The sequence below is a fragment of the Alligator sinensis genome, unplaced genomic scaffold (assembly GCF_000455745.1).
Source record: "Alligator sinensis unplaced genomic scaffold, ASM45574v1 scaffold737_1, whole genome shotgun sequence".
NCBI classification, from domain to species: domain Eukaryota; kingdom Metazoa; phylum Chordata; order Crocodylia; family Alligatoridae; genus Alligator; species Alligator sinensis.
In genome coordinates, this window is record NW_005841930.1 from 549,290 (window position 1) to 568,867 (window position 19,578).

Here is a 19,578-nt window from a genome sequence, read left to right on the forward strand (position 1 = left end):
GATTCAGATGCTGATGTCTTTAGACTTTAGCTTCAGATGCACTCATGGATATGATTGTCACCACAGCCTGGTGGGTGAATGAATGCAAAAAAAGTTTCAGCATCAGTGCAGTTGTTTTACGAGATAGTGGAAAACTATGGGTTATTTAAATGTATTTTTCTTCATTTTTGGACATTTTCTTTTGGCCCAAGAGCTGAGTAAAGAGACTGCAGACTGGATCACAAAATTTTCTCCTGTCTCCTAGTTATTCTTAGTGTGCATATCTCCACACGTGAAAATGATTGCAGTACATTTACAATATTATACATCACTATTGCGATGGCATTGTATTATCCACTAATGAAAACAGTAAAAAGTAAATATGTCAAAAACAGGCTATTTTTCACAAGAAAATGACTAGTTCTATTGTGATATGCCTACCTTTGTATGTACTTCTCTGTTGTGGGTGCTGTTAATAACTCTGAGGTCCTGTTTAACTTGTAATCATCTCCTGAAAACAAAATACCATTTTTCTTACAGGACACTTCAATAAATGTCAGTTTATTACTGTTTTGTTTTTTTTTACTGTTCAGATGTATGGAATGTGGCTTTGCAGCATCAGATTGCTCTGGCAAAAAAAAGCAGCTACACCGCTGGATCTGTTACAATTTCATGTGAAGTTCAACATTCATCATCCTCTTTCTCTACTCTCACATCTGAATCAGAGCCAACACTGAACATGTCAAGGAAGAAGAACCACCAATAGCAAACAGGACAGTAATAATTCTGTCATGGGAAGAGATGATGTTGTTCTACAGGGGAAATTCTAATTCTTCCCACATTGTCACAGCTCTAACTAGAATTGACAAGTCCTTTAGAACATGCTGAGCTAGTTTCATCCTCTAGACATCCACACAAGTACTCTTTCAATGCTTTTGTCTTTCCATTAGTTACTATACCTAAATACTTTCCACTAATCTGATTTATTTATAAACTCAGTAGCATCTTTCAGAAACAATATAAAATTCTAAATGAGTTTTGAATGCTGACTGAGGAGGAAATACAATGAATCAATCCTTACATATTTTTTTCATGTAAACACGATGGAAGTATCCTCTACGTGCAAACATTGTGTGCAGCAAGGGCGCCATGCTGCTTAAAAGAAACAAGTTAAAGTAGTCATATTTTGGAAGATAATGCATTTTCCACATACATTCACTTACCCATGCAGTTCAGTCTGACACACTGCAAAGTTCTACACACTAGGCACATCTACACATGCATATTAATGCAAAACAGTAAACTTCAGAGCTTATTGTTCTGGAGTTTATTGCTCCGGGTGTTCCATTTGCACATGCATACTGTCTGAACAGCCAGTAGGAAACAGCCTATGTACGTGCTGCTGCAAAGTAAAAAACTCTGCAGCAGGATAGTACGTATTTGTATTTACAACTACTGTCTTTCTGCACAGCAAATTAGTTTACTCCTGCCTAATTGGGGTGTGTGTGTAGACACATGATGTTTACTCCACAGATAATTAGTCTGCCGCTCAGTAAATGTCTCATGTAGACGTGCCTACTGACTATTCTTTACCTGTATATACAACAGGGACTAGCAACCTTCGACCTGCAGGCTGGATTCATCTTATGGAGCCATTTGATCTGGGCTGCAGCTGTGGGTATTCAGCAACAGGGTTCTTCAGCAGTGGTTGTCAGTGGGTGTTTTCCCTGTCACACCAACTGGGAAAAAGGAACAGTAGTGGCTGGGTCCTAACGCCTTCTGATTTACTTGCCTCTGACCCAAAATGTGTCATTTTGGCCCACAGTCTATGCTGATATGCAATATTACTGATGCCAACTAAAGTCTCCATTCAAACACATTTTTTCTCTTTTTTTGTGTAATGAGACCCAACTTCTGGTTCTTTGCCCCTGCCTAGACAATTAATATAGGAAATGAGCTGACATAGTGACCTATGAAAGGAGGAGATAGACGGTATACTTTCTAGATTGTCTGTGTGTACTTTCTAGATTTTCCTGAATTTAAATTGAAGTTGGAGAAGGGGTATCTCACAATTTTTATATCATATCAAGTCACCATATGTAGTTAGAGTGATCCTGCATTGCAGAGAGATGCAGGGTATACATGACCTAATTTGACATTTACATGTGATGTTATCTACCATCACCATCAGATTCTTTTTTAATTTCTCTTTATGTTTTGATAGATTCAGTCAACGGCCTTAGAGACCAACTTCCATATCTGTTTTGTGTGTGAAAGCTCATATACAACATAATCAATGGATGATTGGAACATTAGAGGAAAATTTGGTTCCACTTCATCCAGAGGCTAGGCGTTAGTGAAATGTATGGATTTAAATGCAAAACACTGCTTCAAAGAAGAGATGTCTTGCATGTGAGGTCATGGCCCTGTCTCTCTTCACACTTCTCAGTGTGGATGCAGAAACACGAAGGGAAGCATCCAGAGAAATTCTGCTTGAATGTTATTTATCAGGATTTCCCCTTTACAGGTTTTATTTTACAAAACACAAAACATCTCTAAAAATGTGTTCCCTCCCCACCACCCTGAGAAGGAGAGATAGATGGGTTTTTATTTCTTCCCCACCTTGTTGCTTGTTAGTAGTAGCTACATTAACCAGGTGCTAGTTCCATATGGTTCATTTTTGTTCCTGGTTTATTGCATGTAGTAGTTACTAAGCTTAAAGAAACAACCCAGTCAGTATGTCTACATGTGCAACACCAGAGTTTATTGCTCCTGGAGCAATGTGTTTACACATGCACCCTGGACCGCAGCACGTTGAGCTGGGTCAGAGAAGCCCCATGTATCAGGAAGCTTGTGGGGTCAGTCTGCCTACCCAGGGCTGCTCTGACTCAGCTCAACATGCTGCAGAGGGACTGGCTGGGGCACATGGGTGTTCCAGCACAGGGTTAGCCAGCAGGCACCCTCATGCCTTGCCATCAGTGTCTATATAAGCATTGCGGTGGAGAAAAATAAATCCACTATAGGATAATACTTGTTTTTACAAGTACCAACCTACAGCGGAATTAATTAGTTTACCCTGTCCTAATAGCACCACATGTGTAGATGCTGAGAATTTACTGTAGAGCTAATTAGCCCCTCAGTAAACATCTTGTGTAGATGCGTCCAGTAAGTATAACTAGAGGATTTTTAATCTCTACTGGCCAGCTAATCAGACGTGTTGGAAAACTGGAAGTGAGAGGCAGTTATACATTTGAAGGGTGAGAAAAAAGTTACATCTTCATACCTTTGCTATCCATTCAATGACTATAGAAACCAATCAGATGTTAATGACTGCATAAGAAAAATACAGTCTCCTGTTCCTAGGCAGATACCTAAGCAGGCATACCCTATTTTATTAATTCGGTATGCGTACCAATAACAGTTAGTTATCCCTTTACTGTTCAACCTTCCTTCAGAACTCTCTCATCTACCCAGAAGATGTCTCACTTAGTTTATCATGTTCCAGGTATGATCTGCAGGGGCCTTGAACCTCCTTGCTTGTTATATTTTTGGTAGACCAACCAAGCCTGGTATTATCTTTCGGGAAGGTAGAGAGAAAGGATTAACTTGGTTAGAAAAAGACCTCATTAAACTAAGGAGGGAGGTGTGGCTCAGGAGGAGGGGAAAGTTGAGGCCTTGTGGGCAAAGGTTTTGTTGAAGTAGTAGCAAAAATTCTCAAGCAGTTAAAAGTAAATTTATATTGGAAAATAAATTGCTCCAGTGTATGTTTTGTATGTCCACTATCACTGTCATTTTTACTCAGTTTAAATCAAGTTAAACATGGCTAACTGATCTCAGGTAAGTCAGCATGGGGCGGCTAGCAGGGACTATAGGTGAGTTGTGGGGGGGCAGAATTAGGGGTAAGCAGGGTCCATGGTGGTGTTGGTGGGGTATAGGAGGGTCTGGTGGGCTGGTGGGGTCTGCAAGGGAGGCTAGTGGGATGGGAGCTGGTGGGATCCAACCCCCTTGAACCTCCCTTCACCCCCCCCCCCTCCGATGCTGCCTGATTCCACAAACCTCTCTCAGGGCCCATTTTACTGGGATTCCCTGGTCCCAGAACCTGATTGAAATAGGTCGGGGTGAGGGAGGGGCAGGTGGATTTTGAGGGAGCTGGAGATTCTGCAGTGGGGTTGGAGGGATTAGGGGGGTCTCTTCCCACCTGAGAACAGGGGCTATTTTTATCCCCCTGACTCCCCCCACCCCCCAAATGAACAACACACAACCCCCAATCTTGAATGCCCCCCCCAACTTCCTTCCATCAGCTTTTGGCACCTGCGAATGCTGGTGAAACCAGCACTGGGATCAGCCTGTGGGATCAGAGGGGTTGGGGGGCTCAGGGGGCACTGGCTGGTCTGTGGGAAGGTTTGCCCATCTGGGGGTAGGGGAGGGTCTGGTGGGGCTAAAATAGCTCTGTGCCAGGGTTGGGGGGGGGGTAAGTAAAGATCAGCCCTGGGGCTGGGGCCAGTAGCTGGGATTTGCCAAGCCCAGAGCTGCACTTGTAACTGTAAAGTAGTTCAATTAGAATAGTCTTGCCAAACCTGATATGTTAGACTACCTCCAAGGTACAGTTAACTTGGATTGGGTCAGCCATTTTTAAATCAATCTAACCATTCAGAACTTCTGTACGGTTTGCACTTAGCATGGATGTACCCAAAGTATACCATACTTTAGGTATACCTAAGTATGGATCTAAGTATAAGGTCTGCAGCTGGGCAAACTAAGTTAGATCAGATGACCCTTTTTATCACCACCTAACCTCTCCCTAACCTCCTTGAATGTCTGTACCTAAGTTCAGTGATATTTGTTTCCTCAATGCAAACCATTTTTCCTGCCACCTATAGTCCAGACACTGTAACAGCACATCTTTTAAACACAAAGGTTCAGAGAGCTATTACAGTTTTGAGTAAACGTACTCCATAGTAAGGGTCAGTATGTCTGCTGTGATGTTTGTCTCTGTAAGATATAGTCTGTAATGTTTCCATAAAATGGCAAACTTTTCTCTTCTTTAATTCAGGGAAAGAATAGAACGCCATTGAGCCACTTCAAAGCTTCCCTGAACTATCACCTGCTGTGGATTAGCCCTCCTAGAGCAGCTTTTCTGACATCAGGGAACCAAAACCTAGGCAGGTTGTACACCACCAGGGCAGGACGTAAGAAAGATTCCAGTGTTTGAAGTTTCAGGGGGACACTGCAGCCTCAAAGAGGCACTGCTCTGGCCACTATTCTTCTCAAACATAAGACTATTAGTATAAAGATCAATCTGGGGGCAAGGAGGGAAGGACTGTTCACTTGGTGTTGACTTATAGGATTATATTCATCCCAGGCATAACTCTACTGACTGCCGTTGATTCCTATCAGGAATGAATTTGGCATATGTTACTAATACTTTTTTTTATTATTCTTCATCCTGTTGCTCATATACACTAATGGGTTAGTCTACATTTGCCCAAAGAGCTCATGATAGAGTATTATAAAAGGAGATTTTGAGAACGTTACTTTACCTTTGGCCAGCATGAAATGTACATTTGCATTTCTCAAACATTTTTCTCTGTTTCCCTTGTGAACAAATGTAATGCATATGTTGTAGCCAAGTATTTATAGCCATCTCCTCTCCCTCCTTTTTGGCTTGTGCATACCCCCCCTCCCCTCTGACCCCCCCAGGAGGGTAACAAAACTTAGGGAAACCATTAGTTTAGGCTTTAGTGAATACAAAAAGAATGAGATTTATGTTACTTGTCAGCACAACTCATTGTTTGATGCCAGAATACATTCTGTTGTTTCTGGTTGTGGTCAAACAATTAAAGGACAGGACTGGGATTCAAAAGTCCTGACTCCTCTTCCTGAGACTACCATAGGATTGAAAGCCATATTTTACAACATGTAAAATACTAGCTGCAATTTACCTATGTACTGCCTTTCATACTGGAGTACTCTGAAGACAACAAACACCACTAATGGCACTTATTAGTGGTGGAGAACAGCAAGCAGGCAGGAAGGCATCTGGCTCACAGCACACTGCACACTGGAAGGGAAGGGGAAATCCTGGCTAAAGACAATGGAGGAAAAAATGTAGTCTTACAAAAAGCACTATCGAGTCTTTAATGATGGTGAAATAGGGTAGGGGATTCTATGTTATATACAATACTAATTCACTCCTTTTCTGTACTTCAGCTCATTTCTTGGCCGAAACACCTGCCAGAAATCAGTCTTTCCAAGGCTGGAAAAAAATAAAATATATTGCACAAAATTAGACCACCAAGAGAGAGAGAGAGCCATGACATTTCTTAAGGAATAACATGTAATACATATAAACATCTGCAGCCAGCATTTGGAATACTTTTAAAAACTTTTCCAAAACAACAGTTATGTTCTAGCTCTGTTGGTGTTTTCTCACACTGAATACCTCATTTGGCTACTGTTACATAAGTTTTGGTGCAAAGTATACATTAATGCACACACACACGTGCATATAATGTAATATAATATATAATTCCCCTTCGAGCTTTACACAGAGGAAACTTCTGAGTTCCTGCAGCCTAATATCAGAAATGCATACACATCACCTGGAGTTCTGAAGGCCAAAGAAGAATAAGTCTCTTTTCTTAATTCCACTGCAGACTCCTCACAATTGCTTCAGCAAAAACAATCCAAAGATCTCCCTGGCTAGCATCAGTTCCAGTCCCAGAGTCAATAGCTGGCTATCCCCTCAGTTACAAGCAGGATAAGGGGCATGTCTACACAAGATGCTTTCCCATGCAGTTGACTAATTGACTTTGCAGTAAAATGTCACCGTCTATATGTGCACAGTCAGTTAGTTAACTGGGGGGTTAATTTGCTACCTGCAAATGCAAGTAGCAAATTAATCATATGTAAATGACTGCACAGTAGCCTATGTATAGACGGCTAAATTTGCTTCCAGTCAGTCTGGGCAGCGCAGGGTGAGAGAATTATTCCCTCCCCCAGGGGCTGCCTGCTGCTGAGGCAGGCGCCCAGGACAATGTCCCTCTACCCCAACAGCAGGCAGCTCCCGACCCTGGCTCTGCAACCAGAGTCAGGGCTGGGTGATTGCTCCCTGCCCTGGGGAGCTGCCTGTTTCTGGGGCAAGTTCTGAACTGGGAGCCTGATGGGGACAAAGTCCCCATGTGCCAGCAGCAGGCAGCTCCCCACCCTGGCTCTGCTGCCTGCTTCTGAGGCAGGGGGGTACTGTCCCATCTCAAAATCCGTCCTGGCATCAGGCAGCTACCAGGCACTGGGAGCAATGGCCCAGGCCCTGCTCTAATCAGGGATCTGGGTCTAGGAGCTCCCTGCATGAGGAGAGTTCCTGCCCAGCCCAGAGCTGGATGGAACCTGCCCCAGAATAGGACAGGTCACGGCCAGTACTGAGCTGTGCAGGGAAGCCCCACTGGGCACAGGGTATGGAGTGGTAGAGGTCTGTAGCAGGAGCTCTTGCATCCCGTGCACATCGGGCCCCCTCCTGATGTGTATGGGGCCAGGAGACAACTGCCTCTTGGCCCTGTGCTCCCTGCCAGGCCCTGGGCTAGCACCCAGGGGGAGCCTGGAGCTCCCCCTGGCTGCTCCAAGAGGACAAAGCAGACTGGGAGCAAATCTGCTCCCAAGAGGGAGCATGTGTAAACCCACTCCCCTGGTAGGCTTACTGCACAGTATTTTTTACTGTAAAATAAGCCTACTTTGAATTATTAGCACATGTAGACATACCTAGAGAGTTTTTAGCCTGGATGCAAAATGACACAGGCTCTAGGACACAACTCTCACAGCAGCCCTATCTTACTCCAAAACTGTTCCATCACCAAGTTCATCTAGCTATTGTGAATCTATTTTCAACCTTTCCCCCAATGAGTTCTGACTAGGTTAGCTCACAGTTGCTAAATGCAGAGAGGCTAGTCGACAAAAATCCTTCCCATGGCTTCAAAGAATGCTACTAAGTATGCTTAGTAACTACCACCTCTTACTAGATGCCTCTGGATCCTTCTACATCTCCACTCTTTGTAAATGCACAGACATAAAGACTTCAACAAAAATGCATTTTCCTTTCCACTACTTCTTTCCTCTTTGGACAATAAAAAATGTTTTATTATGAGCATGTGGCTTACATTTGCAAGAAAATTTCATGGCACTTACAGATAGCCTGGGTATTGCACTCTATTTAGTGCCTTCTGCTTACTGGGGGAAAGTTGCAGTTTTGTAATTCCCTGGCTGTAATGTGACAAACAATGTTTTGTTCTGTGCTGTTAGGCAGCATGAAGGGCCCATGAGAAAACTGCAAATGCAGTTGGGATGGGATAAAAAGGGGAAGAATTTGCTACAGTATAGAGATATCAATCATTCAGCTTCATTTTGTGAAAATTGCTTCTTCAACACTGGATTTCTACATATTTGCATAGATGCTAAAATTACAAATCAGACAAATATTTTGGAGAAATATATGTGCTAGGATCCCCTTCCTGCTCTCCCAGAAGTGCAGAGTTTTACTTAAAAGCCCTCAGTGCTTTGATGTCAAAGGCAAAGATTCAGCATCATAGTGACAGCTGGATGCGGGGAGAGTTGCAGTCTGCAATTCAGTATTGGCCTAGAATTTAAGCTAATACCATGGCAACAGGCTGAAGGACCTGTTAGGAGCTTGGAAGTCATAATATTCACCCTGGATGTGATTCCTGGGCATTTGTCCCATTGAAGGTAAGGCCATGCTGGAGTTTAAGGAACAAAACCAAATTTCTTACAACAATTAACTCTAGGATGGGATTCAGCATTGGCTACATTTGGCTACATTTGGCTACTGTTACATACCTTTCAGAAACAGTGCCCATGACCTCTCTACTTCCTCATCTTAACAAACAAAATAAGTGTACATTTAGTGAACAATTAGTGTGCCATGCAAGTTACACTTCAGGACCTTTAAAGCATTAATGGTCTAACATTAACTAACTGTCAAAGCTGATGCAGACACAAAATGGCTGGACGTGAGGGAATAAATTAGAGATGCAGCTGGGATGATGTCAGAAGTTGGGCCAGGGTCACCGAGCAGCAGCTGGGAGTGGAGATGGGTGGTCAGCTTGCCTTGTTAAAAAAAAATGTTTGTTTGTTTTTTCTCCCTGGTCTTTTTGTTTGGTTTTGTGTTTTTCAAAATTGGTTCCAAAAGATGAGAGAGAAAACATTACCAAAAACAGAGGGTTACGCTTTAAAAGCATTGACAATGCTATGCTACTTTTAATAATGGTAACGGCAGGGGTCACAAATTCTTGCTCGCTCAGTTTCTTGTTGATTTTGGTGGATAAAAAGTAGGTGTGATGCCTCACCTAACTCCATGTTCACCTGCACTTATTATTCCTTCACTTGTCCTTACAGTGTATTTACATCAGGATGAATGCATGTATGAATGCATTGGTAAGCAAGAGGTTATTCAGAGAGAAATTCAATGAGGGATGCAACCATTCAGGCAACTCCAAGGTAACATTTAACCATGGTAAGTTTCAAAAAACAACTCTATTTTCTTAACACTTTTAAATATCAAAGGGTTAGATGGTTTTACTTCTATGGTGCAAAAAAGCAATGAGGAGAAGTGTTTATCAGCAAGTTGTGAGTCATATCTGATCATCTGAACATCCAGTAGGTCTTCAGTCTGAGATGCTAAAAAAAAATGGCTTTTTGTTGTGATTATACAGGTGTTTAATTCCAAGACAAGATTTCCAAAAAGCCTGTTGCTTCTTATTTTGACTATGTCATTATTGCAGCAGGCATAATAATGCTAAAGTCACAAAGCTAGTTTCAAATATAACTTAAATACACATATATCCTGAAAGTTTTATTCAGGAAAAAAAATGTCCTCTGAAGCAACAAGAGTTCTGCATTCATAAGGATTCAGTACCTACACTCCATTAGTATTATTCATGTCAAACAGTACTTCTTCAACAGAGAAATATGTATTACCTGTAGCAGGCCAGGATTGTTCTGGAGTTGTCTGCTGCCCCCTGGCAGTCAATCCTTGCCTGCCTGCCCACTAAGGCTGTGCGAAGCTTTGGTAGCCAATTCAATTTGGAGGAGATTCGGCCTGATTTGGCAAGGCCTGGGGGGAATGATTGGGGAGCTGGGGGAATGATTGGGAGCTGGGATATTGAACTGGAAGCTGGGGAGAAGCCCCTGTTCATTTCCCCCCAGCTCCTGGTTCAATCCCCGAGTGCCCCAATCATTCCCCGAACCCCTGTGGCTTCTTCTGGGGCTGCCAGCACTGCCTGCCTTGCCCCAGCAGGGAAGCAGCTGGGGAAGCAGCCAGACGAACTACGGCTTCTCCCGGGGTTGCTGGCTCAAGCCGGGGCTCGTCTGGCTGCTCCCCCAGCTGCTCCCACAGGTACATATTGTCTGTAGGGCCAAATAAGATTCGGCACTGAATATCTTTGGATTTGGATTTTGCCAAATTGAATTGGGACAGTGATTCAAATCAACTAATCGAATCACTGTGCCTCCAAATCACCAAATCTGAATCCAAAGTGAATACTTGCCACTTCTCACAGGCCTACTTGCCACCCAACATCCCAGTGCAAGCCACTTCCCATTGCAGACATCCCAATGCATGTCTGCTGCCCCCTGGCAGTCAATCCTTGCCTGCTTGCCCACCCAACATCCCAATGTAACCCACTTGCATGCCACATCTTTGATGTTACAGATTAAAGGATTAGGCCCTCAGTACTTTTGGAGGGCAACCTCAGTTTTGCCTCAGTTTTGCTCTTTATATCATAGGGCTGCACCTACTCATGCCCATACAATATTTTGTTTCAGTGAACCCTAATCTGTCTACCTACAGATTTGCAAGCCTCCCCACCTCAATCAACCCTTCAGGCTCATCAGTCCATAACTGGCTTCTCTGAAGCTGTTCCACCCAGCAGCAATTCTTAGGGCCCAAGCTAGCCCATTGGCAGCTCACAAGACTATTTTACCCTAGGTCTTATTCATTCCCCAAGCGCTCCATAGGTGTTCTGTTTCAAGTTGTTCATAGGGTCAAATCATTGTTCAAACAGTTCAAAAGGTCTTCACCTTGTTCATCCCAATCAGTCCATGGAGCTTGGTCACTTCCAATTGGTCTCTCAGAGCTTATTTGCCCAAATACCCCACAAATAAAGAACACTTAGTGGACTCTCCCAAAAGCCCTCAGCAAGATAGGCTCCTATGGCCAGGAGGCTTTTTTAACAAAATCAGACCACAACCAATCTTAACTCCCTCTTGGGCAACTTCTCCCTAAGCTTTCTCCAGCATTTTCCCAGTCCTGACAGGGTTTTTCCCAGTTCCACAGTTCTCCTGGGCCTACTCAAAGTTAATCCAAAGTCTAGCATCTGCACCCCTATCCTGAGGGAGCTTCTCTTCCCAGCACTGTCAGGGTCTTATCTGCCAAGCTCTCCCCAGAGGAAGGCTTACATGACCAAAGGGCTCATTCTGTCTGGCCAGTACAACCTGGCCTTAAAGCAGGGGTGATCAAAATGAAACCCATGGGCTGGATTTGGTCTTCCAGTCCATTCTATTCAGGTCATGGGGCCCCTCCAAAAAAACATTTACAGCTGCCTGTCTGAAAGCCGGAGGAAGGCGGAGGATTTCAGAGGTTGTGCGCTATTGGACCAGGATGACTCTGTGCGTCTACCTCCATGGAGCTCCTGGCATTCCAGCTGGGAGCCCCATGTAGAGGCATGGAGTATGGTGGCATTCATCAGCTGGTGAGTGGGGAGGGGAGCTCCTGCCTGAAGTGCTGGGAGCTCCACATGGAGGTACAGAGCTAACCTGGCCTGGCCTGGTAGCATGTGCTTCTAGCTGCAGTGCTGGGAGCCCCATGTGCTAGCACAGAGCCAAACTGGCTGGCCCAATAGTGCATGGCTCCTGGAAGGAGTGCTGAGAGCCACACATGGTGACACAAAGCCAGCCTGGTCTGGTTTGAAGGCATGCGCCAGTGGGCTGGGCTAAGCCAGTTCTGTGATGCCATGTGCAGCTCCTGGAAATCAGCTGGATTCAGATTTGAATTATAAATCAGAGCTGCACACTGTTGGGGAAACTTTGCCTGCCATGGGCAGTGAGCACCTTGAGAGCCTGCTGCTGCTACCAGTGGTGGGGGCCGTGCATGATGCGGGGGGCAAGTGGTACGGGGACCCACACCACACCACAAACTCCATGCCCACCCACACACACACACACAGTGTCACAAAGCCCCCCACACCCTCCCACACCCATCCACATACAATCTTACACCCACACCTCTGCATAGACCCCCACAAACCCCATCTACTCACACACAACCACACCCCCACACACCCCTACATCCCCCCACAAACCCACCCACCCACACACACACAGCAACACCCTGCACACCCCTTCACAACCCCCATACACCCCTCCACAAATGTCATGCCCACCCACACATACACTCACAGCACCCCACACCTCTTCATGACCCCCATACATACACCCACAAATCACACACACACACCCCACACCCATGCCCCAACCACAACCCCCCACACACAACATACAAAAATAAGTCTGTATTTTGAGATATTATGCAATCATCTTTATATAAACTATGCAAATGCATGTAAATCAGGACAAAATATTAAATAAAATATAAGTAAAATATGTTATAGTAGATGTTTGATTTTTAGAATATGATTTCTTGGGGGGTTTTCCTGGTTCCAAGATGGCAAACGCCCCTCCAAAAAGGAATACTTCTGGGGACAAGGGGAGGGAATTCTATTGTTAAAGGTCAGGGGTTAGGGGCAAGACTTCTGGTCCAAAGATGGGGATCAGGGGGCAGGGCACCTGTCAAGGGGTGGGGCCTTTTGGCCCTTGACCATGCACTAAAAATCATTAAGTAGGCCTCCAGCTGAAATAATTACCCACCCCTGCCTTAAAGGCACAGCAACCCCCTTTTCTCACACACACTTTTCTTATCATAATGGGGTTAGGAGATCCCCATTACAGACCCTTACTCTGTAAAGTCTTCAGAATTTGCTTTTTCTGTGTAAATCATCACCATTGTAAAGACACATACAATTATAATGACTTTAGAGGTTAAAGTATAGATACATGTATGCATTTGGGGACATAAAAATAAATAGCAAATAATTGCCTCTTATTCCACATTTGTTTTGTTGTTCCCATTGCCTGTTACTAACAGTTGAATCAACAAGATAAAGTTCCCAGTGAAATCATAGCCTTGGCTCAGCAATCATCTCTAATCAAGATTCCCCAACACTGGGGCTTTAAATTTAATTTATTTCCTGTTTTAGATGTGGAACATGCCCAAAACCATCCCAGTCTAAGTCCCAGTTGGAGCTGCCTCACTGATCCACATCCATTTAATGAACCCAGAGCATGTCATCTATTTAGATAATGTCTGGCTGTTTCCAAATAAAGTGTTTGTTTATCCAGTAAAGTCCTCTTTATTTCTCCTATGAACTCTTTCCAATTTGTTCATGAACTCTTAATTGATTGTAGTAGAAAATGAAATTCTATCTCTGTATGTGTAATTGCTCTGAGACAAAAAGAGGAAAGTGTAAGGGACAGAAAGGGCCAATGTGAGGAAAAGAGAGAAATAGTGTCAGTCTGAGAGTAGAAAGCAAATGTGTTGTAAGGAGAGAAGTAATTGGTATTAGAATGTTTTGGTTGCACGCTGAGACGCCTGCACCAATGCCAGCTGCCCACAGTTTTACATGACACAGTTGGCACTGTTGATTTAAACAGATTGATGAATGTGACCTCCTAAGTAAAATGGTGGTAATTACATGCTGTACACAGAGCAGGCCCACATTCAAACACCTCAGAGTAGGGATTTTTTTAAAGCTTTTAATGCTTTATCAAACACTTGCAAATTCAAAACTGCAAATCCTGAATGCACGTTTCATGTTCAGTGACCTTGGCTCTGTTTCTGCTGCTCCAGTACTTTCCAGGGAAGACATTATAAAAAGCTTTCAAGTGGGTGTGAAAAGGAGGAAGACCAAGGTGTGAAATGCCAGGAAACATTTCCTATGTTAAAAATACAGTCATTGCATTAGTCAGTATAATATGAGCACAAAACGAAATATAGATTTCCTTTGAGGATGATTTATCATGGGTAGATACTGTTTTGGTACATTTTACTATTTGTCTTTTGGCTGTTTCCAGAGGCATAACAATGTGGCCAGGCACCAAAGGCAGCTGCCACTCCCCAGGGCAGTAGTAATTTCTTGTTGCTGCTGCTGTGATCACACACCTGTAGTGGCAGCCAGTTATTTTGCCTCTCCCTCTCCCCTAACTTGATGCCTGGGGAGTTGCCAAGTCACCCCACCCTACTTACACCCCTGGCTCTTTATTTGCATTTTATCAGAATAAGGCCACCCATCCATTTTTGTTGCTGGTCTCTAAAGGAACTATTTTTTCTTAGCTCTCAAACTTCAAGACGGATTAAGAGAGGAACAAAAATATCAAGGAAGCATGCCACCTTGTCACCATTATCCAACCAGCGACAAAGCAAAAATAACCCTGTTGTGTGCACAGTCAGAAAGAATGTCGAAGGAAATAAAGTACTTGCATGTCTACAGAGATATAACACTGGGAGGGTTACAGCTTCTATAAATGTAATATCTACTGCAGCACTGAAGGTAACCTGAATTGTCCATAAGGATAGAACATGCTGACATATATTTAGTTTGTAACACTAAATTTTATAAAATATTTATAAAAATAAATCTGATTAACTGTTATTTAGATGTTTGCTACTGAATATAGGAGATGATATTCAAGTTGTCGTGTTTTATTTTTATAGCCTATGTCTATGTACTAGAATTTATCATCAAATCTGCTATAAAGACTGTTAGAAAAACTAATAGGTGGTTATACTACTTAACTGTCTAGCTTAGATTTCAGGTTCCCATAAGCATTGGAACAGGCTACCTACAGAAGTTGTGGAATCTCCATCCTCAGAAGTTTTCAAAAGCAGGTTAGACAGGCACTTGGCTGGGATGGTTTAGCTGGCTGGGAAGATCCTGCCTTGAGCAAGGGACTAGGTTAGATGACCTTGTAAGGTTCCTTCCAGCCCTACTTTCCTATGATCCTATAAAGCTCAGCACTGGCTGTGATGGAGCTGGTTAATCCATGGAAACTGTGAAAATGAGACACAGAATTGAATATATTGTTGCAGCCTATCTGTAGTCCCTTTGTCACTCAAGGATTTTCATTTAGCAAACAAAAGTATGCCTCCCAAGATAAAAAAAAATTAATTATGAAAAAGATTAATGGTTTAGTAAAAACATTAGCACTGAAGTAGTGTGTGTGAATGAATTCATAATTCAATCATTTCTGTTCAATACAAGACAAAGGAAGAGCAAATAAAAAATTCAAGAAAAGCAATAAATTGCTAATCTATCATAACAATATGATAAAGCATCTGGGAAGGCCAGACTATTTTGATCTAACCTGACACTCCTCTTTTCCTCCCAAATAATCAAATACTGAAATGAAAAAAAAGATCTAAGTCATGCAAGAATAAAATTATGTCCAACTCACATCCACTAAAAGACTAAGTTCTTTGTTGTAACTGATGATTAAATCAACTAGTTTGCTGAGCCACACTGAATATCATGTAAAATTTAAAAAAAGGAAATAGCCTGAGGCAATAAAATGTGTTAAGTGTTTTGTAATTTTATTTAATTTTCATCCTTCTAACCTATGCGATAGACCGGTTATCACATGTTGAATATTTAGTTTATTATTAATTTCACTATCTGTGTATTATCTTAGCATATTTTAAGTCATAGGTCCTAGATGTTTCCCAAATCTATTAGATCTGCAGGGTGATGTCCCCAGCCAACTTCTTGACCAGATCCTCAGCTGGTATAAAACACCACAAATCCAGTGAGTGTCAGTGGAGCTATGGTGATTTATTTTAACTAAAAATCTGACCCAGTTAAATATTTTCTGTTCTTTGTCCTTTCCATGTAAATTAGGTTCTGCTTGAGATACCTATTTTTCTGTCTTGATGCAAGTAATGTCATGGGTTTTCTCCAATCTGATTTCAAATTATACCAGTTTTACTGGTGGCTCCACACCCCTTTGTGTGGCCAGATGGTGGTCACTATGCTAGCCCCTGGTACTAGTTTGGAACCACCATCTGGCCTGTGATGGAACCAGGCACTGTCCATCCAGCCCATCAGAGAAAAAAGGTTGCCACCACTGGCCTAAAACATTAAGTGGCCAAAAGGCTAATAAAGGACAGCAGAACCTGCACTCTACAGATGATAAAGGTTACAGTATATAATACACATTTACAGGCTTAGTTTAGGCAGTGTATTACAGTGATGTTGGCCTTCCTCTATCCATCTTTACTGAGTGTATTCCTAAATATTTTGATTCTTCATTAGTTTGGGAGTACAAAGTGATGTCTTTTTATTAATTCTCACAAAATTATTGCACATGGACTTTGGCAGTTCCTGCTCCTTATTGTACAAAAAAAAATCATTATAGGCCTATATTGGTTGGAATTTGTTTTGTTATTTTATTTTGCCAAAACAGTACAGGAGACCCTCACCATTTGCGGGGCAAATTACTTTTGTTAAGATGGTTTGCAGTCTATATCTATTAATGCTGTGTTCCACATGTCCATCTAAAAATGTTATTTTCCAGTATATACTGACAGATACCTGTTAATTTGCAATGGTTAATTTTTATGGGATCTGCTTCATTTTCTCCAGATAAAAGTGTTAACTCTCTCTTATAAAAGACAGTCTTCCTTACAAAGCTATTCTTGATCCTTGGAGTAGATATTTAACACAGGTTTCATTGTACCTCAGATAACAAGCAGAGTACAAGACAAAAATATTTATAAAGACATGCTATTAATCATTAGAATAAATTATTAGAGTAAATGTTTTAAATTCTGTAGTCAAAATTCACAGGCTATGGTCTTAACTCTGCTGCCCTTGAAGTCAGTTGAAAATTCCTATTGACCTCAGCAGGGAAACGTCAAATCCCTTAGCTAGTTTAATAACTGAATGGCTATCATATTTAATCCCTGATATGCATATTTTTTAAATTATTCTTTTCCATCCAGTCTCTTTCATACTTTACATTATATACTGGCAAGAAATTATGCTTAATAGCTTGGGCTGCATTGCAACATTTTCCAACATTTCAGAATAAGGTCCATAGCAGAGGCCCTTTTCTAGGAGGTATCATATCTCAGAGAACCGCGATATCTCCTAAGACTCTTTGGATGGAATATTTTGCAACATAGAATCCATTATCCCAATTTGTCCAGTCAGATCCACTGCTGGGTAGAGATCATAGCTTTTCTAGGTCTCTATCCCTCCCTTCTGGGAGCATTCAGCCAACAGTCTGTGAACTCTGCTGACCACTACAGTCATGACTGAAATAGTCCTAACATGGAACAGAAGGCATGGTGAGGTGGGAGGGAGATATTACACCCTCACACTCCTCTGAACTAGCATATAACTTCCTAGAGCAATCTAGACTTACATCTTTACATTGCTCTGAGAGCATTAACATGGTTTATAATTCCCATGCTCAGATGGGAAAGGTAATGTAAATGAGGATCATCTTTTCTTATGTTCTATCTCTCTCTTACATATGGTTTATACTTTCCAGTTATAAAACAGGCCTTGATAAAATTGATTTTATTTTCCTGCTAAAAGAAGTGATTTATAACCTACATCCACCTTCCATTTTTAATTTACAGCTTACATGGTGAAACACTCTTAATTTTGTTTCCAGACAGTGCTGAGCTTAACTACAATTACAGACATCACAGTGTAACTATTCCCAGTAGTTACTAGGGGTTGTCAAATGAAGTTAAGTCTTCTCTTCCTCCACTGGGAATTGTCAGAAAAAAGGCCCTCTGCCTAATTGGCCTTGACAGTCTAACAGCAGACCTGTTATGCTGGCCTCAACAGTATTTCACTAGACTCGTGTCATTGGTAATTAAATTTGTCTTAGAACTTGGCTGTATTTTTAAATATTCTTGGGGAGAAAAATAGAAGCGTTCACCTTAGATTCTAGAAGCAGCGATCATTTCTTTATTATGGATAGCTGAGGCATCCATTGATCATTCAGAACAAATAAAACACTTGCAGAAACATATTCTTCCATTATCACTTGCATTTTGTCTTGTTTTATTCACATATAGAGAGAAAATATTTGGGATTTTAGGGGGAGGACATGGGGATTGAACTGTGTCATATCAACAAAACGTTTATGGACAGGGACAATAAAGTCTCAGTCTACTCGTCATGAAGATTTTTCAGTAAATGCCAGACCCTAGAGAGACTATAGTTTACAACTTCTAGCAAACATTGGGTAGCTACTAAAGTAGATCCTAGATCTTCATGTGCCCATAATTGTTGTCTTCTAAATAATCATCCGATATCATGATTACCTTGAAAATTTGAAGAGATATTAAATAGATTATAAAGTCCTTGGAATCCCAGTTTATTTCTAATAGTTTAGAAATAATAAATAGTAATAGAAGCCATGATCATCTCCTTAGGGCCTTCTTGAAGAGACAAAAGAGAATAGAAATTATCTGAGGATGGCCATCTTCTGACCTTCTAGGCAGGATGAAAAGTGTTCAGAGGTACCATATTTAAACAGGTCCTGACCCTTGTGGGTTTTGTCCAGTATATACCCAGAATCTTGACTCAATATGAGCTGCACTATTACAATATTATGGTTCATTCAGTGATCTTGACATAAAATTCCTGGCACCCCATACTTCCACTATGGGACCTGTGCCGGGTCCTGCGCTGACCAGTGCATCACACAGAGGCACATGGAAGCACACATCTGCACAGGTCTTGGTGTAGAGGCACTAGGCACCAGGAATTTCTGGTTCCCATGAAGCCCCATGGTGACCCATACCTCCACATGAAGCATGTGTCAGCACAGGTCCCAGTGTGAAGGCACAGGGCATTGGTGGTGTCCCAGCTCCTGCACATCTGCACACCTCTGTACTGGGTTCTGCACTGACCTGTGCCTCTGTGTGAGGTACGAGTTGGCACAGGTCCTGGAAAGGAGGAAGTGAGAAATGTTGGGAATCCCTGTGCAAGGGAAACATGTTACCCAATAAGGCTGTTCAACAGTGGTGAGACATGTCTTGCCACAGCTGATACACTTCTGTTTGGCGACATTTATTTCTACCCTTTTCCTCTCTCCTTCACTGCTACCAAAACCTTACCAGCCAAAACTTACCAGCACTTCTAAAGCTTTTCTTCCTTAACAGAAATCCTGTGGTTTTTGTACTCTGAAAAAAATGTATGAGAGATGAGGTGGGAAGCATAGAAGGTAACAAGTTATGGTGACAAACAGTATAGAGATGGAAAAGGAAATCTGCCTACTATAAAATACCTTTGATTTATAACTGTACAGCCCAAATGTAGGTGAGACACTGCACAATGCTATTTAATATTCTTCCTGTTCAGTAGAACAACTATGCGCTGGTCTCAACAAAAGAAGAAGAGAAAAAGAAGAGAAAAATCTGGCTTACAAAAGCAGGTATCAAAGTCATATGAAAAAAATGAA